Source organism: Nycticebus coucang, chromosome 1, assembly GCF_027406575.1.
Source record: "Nycticebus coucang isolate mNycCou1 chromosome 1, mNycCou1.pri, whole genome shotgun sequence".
Classification (NCBI taxonomy): domain Eukaryota; kingdom Metazoa; phylum Chordata; class Mammalia; order Primates; family Lorisidae; genus Nycticebus; species Nycticebus coucang.
Genome location: NC_069780.1, coordinates 196201293 through 196207586, shown reverse-complemented (window position 1 = coordinate 196207586; position 6294 = coordinate 196201293). Strand labels below are relative to the sequence as shown.

The 6294-nt window shown below is 38.6% G+C and overlaps 2 pseudogenes across 1 annotated transcript; one reads left to right on the top strand and one right to left on the bottom strand.

Moving 5' to 3' along the window:
* Positions 1-2062: 2062 nt before the first annotated feature.
* LOC128589896 (ferritin heavy chain-like) lies at positions 2063-3750 on the bottom strand (annotated as a pseudogene). The gene has a single exon (XR_008381152.1). The product of XR_008381152.1 is annotated as a ferritin heavy chain-like (transcript).
* Positions 3751-5726: 1976 nt separating this feature from the next.
* On the top strand, positions 5727-6182 carry LOC128589892 (NEDD8-like; annotated as a pseudogene).
* Positions 6183-6294: the final 112 nt, after the last annotated feature.

Genomic DNA, 6294 nt, shown 5'->3' with positions numbered 1-6294 from the left:
CTTTGTCATGGAAAGGTACCTCGAGTGTTAGTTAATAATTCCTATGGAAGCATCATTGATTGGGAACCCCATGGGACCACTCAAGACAAAGGAGTGGGAGGAGATTTAAGATGGCATAAAGGTGATAACAGTATATCTACCACAGCCCATAATATCACACATAATACTGACAATTCTTCTACTTTAACCTTTCACAAAAATGAATCCCATTATGTACAGGCTTGTGTAAAAATGCCATATATTTTAATGAAGGGACATTCCCAGTGGCATCCCAAAGAGTCTGTTATCTCTTGCATGAATTGTTCCTTTTTCACGTGCTTTAATTCCTCAGTCTCTTTTTATCACAGTCAGAAAAGCATTTATATTTTAAGAGCTTGAGTCAGGGTGTGGATAGCAGTTCAGATGCAAAGACCATGGCAAAATTTACCTACAGCCTTGCTGTTTCAACATCTCGTGGACTCTATCAAGAAACATACCAAATGAATGATTGAACTGTTGATATTCATTATTATTGGACTAATTGCTATCACTGCTACTGCAGCAACTCCTGGTGTAGCTTTATGCCAATTTGTGTAAACTGTAGAATTTGTTCAAAATTGGCATAGCAACTCAGAAAAATTATGGACAGCCCAGTGCAAAATAGACTCTGAAATTAATGACAAATTAACAGATTTAGAGGAAGCCCTGGTATTGTTGGGGGATCAAATTGTAAGTCTACAAAGACAAATCAAATTACGTTGTGATTGGAATATTACTACATTCTGTGTAACCCCTGTTCCTTAGAATGACACTCATTTTAATTGGGATAAAGTTAGAAAGCATTTTTTAATTAATACTAACATGATGGAAGAAATTCTAGAATTTCAACAGCATATTTCAGAAACATTTGCACATCAGCTACAATTGTTATCAGGAATAGAAATATTGCAAAGCATTTCTTTTTTCTTTTCTTTTTTTTTTTTTTTTTCAGACAGAGCCTCAAGCTGTCACCCTGGGTAGAGTGCCATGGCCTCACAGCTCACAGCAACTTCCAACTCCTGGGCTCAAGTATTTCTCCTGCCTCCGCCTCCCAAGTAGCTGGGATTACAGGCGCCTGCCACAACGCCTGGCTATTTTTTTTTTGGTTGCAGCTGTCATTGTTGTTTGGTGGGCCTGGGCTGGATTTGAACCTGCCAGCTCAAGTGTATGTGGCTGGCGCCTTAGCCGCTTGAGCCACAGGTGCCAAGCCTGCAAAGCATTTCTGATGGTATTAGTCAACTATCTCCTAGAAAGCAATTGAAAGCACTGAATAGTGCTTCTTTCATTTTTACGTTATTAATTATTGACATTATTGTGTTTTGTTCCATAGTCTGGAGAAGAATCTCAAGAAAGTCACAAAGAATGAAATAAAAGGCTGCAGTTTTTTTCTTAATGCTTTACAAAGATTGATCAAAACAAAAAGGGAGATATGTGGATGGACTTTTCCTCAGTCCATGACCCGACTTCAACCTTGGAGGATATGAGAGTTCAGAGAGTTCCTGATACAAGCACAGGAACATCTGAAGCTTGGAGGCATGCCACCAAGCAATTCTGTGTTCCCACAGGTAGGGTCAGGAAGCGTTCAAAGAAAGGTTTATGTATAGATTAGAAACCAACAAAGTTGTTGAGAAAAGAAACTGCAAGCTGTGAGAACTGTAACTTGTTGACAAAGCCTTGTAACATTTTCTAATAAAAACACTGCGGGAGCTGAGGGGCTTGCTCTCTGCGGAGCAACAGTGAGCCTCTCTCCTTGCAGTTTGTACTGATCATCTGTGTCTTGTGGTCCGTTTCCTCAGAGAAACTACAGTTTCCACAGAGAAAATGCAACAGTTCCTCACCTCACCTCCACTCATCACATAGAGCATTTGATAAAATACTGAAACTTCAAACTCTAATTTTTCAGTTCTGAGAATTTTTCTTATATGATTTATTATTTCTTTCCCTTCCATTTTCCCTGTTGTCATAGATCTATGATTGGATGTTGAATCTACTGATATGATCCTATAATTTTTTAAATTATTTATTATTTTTATTTCAGGTTAATATGAAGGTACAAACAATTAGGTTACAATGTTTGCATTTGTTAGATAAGATCCCTTTTGTAGTTGTGTCACACACCAAGGAAGTGTCCCTTATACCTTTACATTGTGCCCATTAGGTGAGAGCATGCAAATCCACCTCCCCTCTCCCCTATGCCACTTTTCTCCTCCCTCTCCCCCAGTTTGAATTGAGTTGAGTTTTTCTCTTGTGTGGGCATTTATTATATTGTCTACTGGCTTTGTATTATAAAAGATACTTGCTTTTCCATATTAAGAAGAATGTGTTTTAAATCCATCAGGTTAATACAAAAGATGTAAACTCTCCATACTTTTTACGAATGAAAAATATTCCATGGTATACATATGCCACAGTTTATTAATGAATTCTTGGGTTGATGAACAGTTGGGTTATTTCCACTTCTTGGTGATTGTAAATTGAGCTGCAATAAACACCTAGTGCAAATATCCTTATGATAAAATTATTATTATTATTATTATTTTGCTGAGTAGATGCCTAGTGATGGCATTGTGGTGATCCTCTAATTTTTAAAATAAAATATTTCCTATTATCCATGTCTTTATTTTCTTTTACATTTTGAAAGATTTCCAGAAAAATATGTTTCTGTTTCATATTTTTCTTCTTATCTTATCTTTTTTTTGGGGGGGGGGGGTACCGAATTTCTTTATTTGAAAGAATGGTACAAATGAAAGAACTTAGGTGGATGTTTTGGTACACCTTATAGAAAAGGTAAAGGAAACCCCGACATGCATGCACTGCCTTGGTGATCACAGAAGTTACCCCCTGACTATGGGGAAGTTAGCCTAAGGCTTAGCTCTCATTATCACTGTCTCCCAGGGTGTGCTTGTCAAAGAGATACTCTGCCATGCCAGATTCAGGGGCTCCCATCTTGCACAGGTTGGTTACATGGTCCCACCCAGTTCTTTAATGGATTTGACCTGTTCATTCAGGTAATGTGTCTCAATGAAGTCACTTTTGTCATTTTTGTCAGTGGCCAGTTTGTGCAGTTCCAGTAGTGACTGATTCACACTTTTTTCCAAGTGTAACACACACTCCATCTCATTCAGCCTGCTCTCCCAGTCATCACAGTCTGGGTTTTTTTATATCCTGAAGGAAGATTTGGTCACCTCCTTGATTCTGCAGCTTCATCAGTTTCTCAGCATGTTCCCTCTCCTCATGACATTGGTGAAGAAAGTATTTGGCAGAATTCTTTTATGCCACATCATGGCGGTCAAAGTAGTAAGACACGGACAGGTAGACATAGGAGGCGTAAAGCTCCAGGTTGATCTGGCGGTTGATGGTGGCCTCCGAGTCTTGGTGGTAGTTCTGGCGCACCTGCGGTGGGTATGCGGTGGTCATGGCCGTGGCTGAGGAGAGGCGGCTGCGCAGCGCTGGAAGGCGGTGGGGTCCTTGGGACCGTCAGAGGGCGCGGTGAGGAGGTGTGGGGAGGCTGGATGTGAGCGCCTGCCGGAATGCCGGTCGAGTGCCAGGTTCCATCCAAGCACTGTTGAAGCAGGAAACTGCGCAACTCTCGGCGAAGAACGTCTCCTTATCTTATATTTCAATTGTTGTCATTTATAATATTGACCTTACCCAAATACCTAGTGATCTTTGTAAGTTTCAATGATGAGCATATAGTGAATGGTTTATTAAAAAGATTGGAAGTTCTTAGAAAGGGAGACCAATCCAATCCCAAACCTAGCAGAAGAAAAGAAATTACAAAAATTAGGTCAGAAATAAGTGAAATTAAAAACAAAAGAATCATTTGGAAAATTAACAAAACAAAAGTTGGACCTTTGAAAGATAAATAAAATTGATAAACTTTTGACTAGATTAACTAGAAACAGAAAATTAAGAGCTCTAATTACCTCAATTAGAAAAGAAAAAGGAGAAATAACAAGAGATGCCACAGAGATACAAAAGATCATCTTTGATTATTACGGAAAATTTATACTCAGGAATTTGATGACGTGGAGGAAATGAACCAATACCTGGAATCACAAAACCTCCCTACACTTAACCAAGAAGAAACAGATCTCTTGAACAGACTAATATCAAGAACCAAAATTGTAAAAACAATAAAAAAACTCTAAATGAAAAAAGTTTTGGACCAGATGGCTTTATGCATGAGTTCTATCAAACCTTCAAAGAGAGTTTGTACCTATAATGCAGAACCTATTCCAAAATGTTGAGAAGGAAGGAACCTTCCCCCAACTCATTCTATGAAGCCAATGTCAACCTGATACCAAAACCAGGAAAGGACCCAACTTAAACAGAGAAGTACAGACCAATTTCACTGACGAATACCAATGCAAAAATACTCAATAAAATCTTAGCAAATAAATTATAGCTACACATTAGAAAAATTGTATATCCTGATCAAGTAGGCTTTATCCAATGGATGCAAGTTTGGTTTAACATACACAAAAGCATAAATGTAATTCACCACCTAAATAGAAAGAAAAATGAAGACCAACTGATTGTCTCAATAGACGCAGAAAAATTATTTGATAAAATTCAACATCCCTTTCTAACAAGAACACTTAAGAAAACAAGGATAGATGGGACATTTTTTAGAGTGATAGAACCCATTTATGACAATCCCAGTGCCAATATCATACTGAATGGAGTCAAACTGAAGTTTTTCCACTTAGAACTGAAACTAGACAAGGATGTCCACTACCACTACTATTCAACATAGTTCTGGAAGTTCTAACCAATGCAATCAGGCAAGATAAAGATATGAAGGGCATCCATATTGGGGCAGCAGAGGTCAAACTCTCACTCTTTGCTGATGATATGATCTTATACTTTAAATACCCCAGATACTCAACCACAAGACTCCTGGAAGAGGCCAAAAACAAAGTAACATCTCAGGATATAAAATCAATGTCCACAAATCAGTATCCTTTGTATACCCCAATAACAACCAGATTGAGAAGCAAATCAAGGACACAATTCCCTTCACAGTGGTTTCAAAGACAATGAAACACCCAGGAATATACCTAACAAAAGAGGTGAAGGATCTCTATAGAGAGAAATATAAAACCCTAACAAAAGAAATAGCAGAAGGCATTCACAAATGGAAGAACATACCATGCTCCTGGAAGGGAAGAATCAACATTGTGAAAATGTCTATACTACCCAAAGCAATCTACAGATTTAATACAATACCCATTAAAATATTGATATTATACTTTGAAGAGCTCAAAAATTAGTTATTAAATTTTTATGAAACCAGAAAACCACTCTGCATAGCCAAGGCAATTCTTAGTAATAAAAGTAAAGCTGGAGGCATCACTCTACCAGACTTTAGGTTATATTGCAAACACAATAGTGATCAAAACAGCATGGTATTGGCATAAAAATAGAGATATAGACATATATCTATGGAACAGAATAGAACACCAGGAGATGAAGCCAGTCTCTTATAACCATCTGATCTTCAATAAACCAAACAAAAGCATACACTGGGAAAAGAATCCCTATTAAATAAATGGTGCTGAAAGAACTGTATAACCACATGTAAAAGCCTGACACTGGACCCACACCAGTCACCACTTACAAAAATTGACTCAAGAGAGCAGCAGCAGCGACCACAGTGGCAGAAGCAGCAATTTATCCATGTGTAGCCCCAACCTGGAAAAAAGATGCTAATTAAAGTGAAGACACTGACTGGAGAGGAGATTGACATTGAGCCCACAGACAAGGTAGAGCCTATCAAGGAGCATGTGGAGGAAAAAGAAGGAATCCTCCCACAATAGCAGTGGCTCATCTATAGTGGCAAACAGATGAATGATGAAAAGACAGCAGCTGATTACAAGATCCTAGGTGGTTCAGTCCTTCACATGGTGTTGGCTCTGAGAAGAGGAGGTGGTCTTAGGCAGTGATACTTCCTCACTCCATTTTACCTCCTTACCCTAACTCTCATAATGAGGCATCACATATCCCCTCACTCTCTGGGACACCAGAGCCACCATCCCCTCTCCTGGATGCTAGTGTTGTTTGTTTACTGGTGGGAGACTATGAGGACCCCAGGATGCAGTGTTCCTGGCCCAGAGGGCTCTTCCTGGCTGTTGGGTTTTAGTTTGCAGTTCTGTGTGTTTCCCTCTCTTATTGCTATGTCCCTAGTTGTCAATAAAATATTTCATGGGAAAAAAATGACTCAAGATGAATAAAAAATTTATATATAAAGCATGAAATGACAAAAATTTTAGA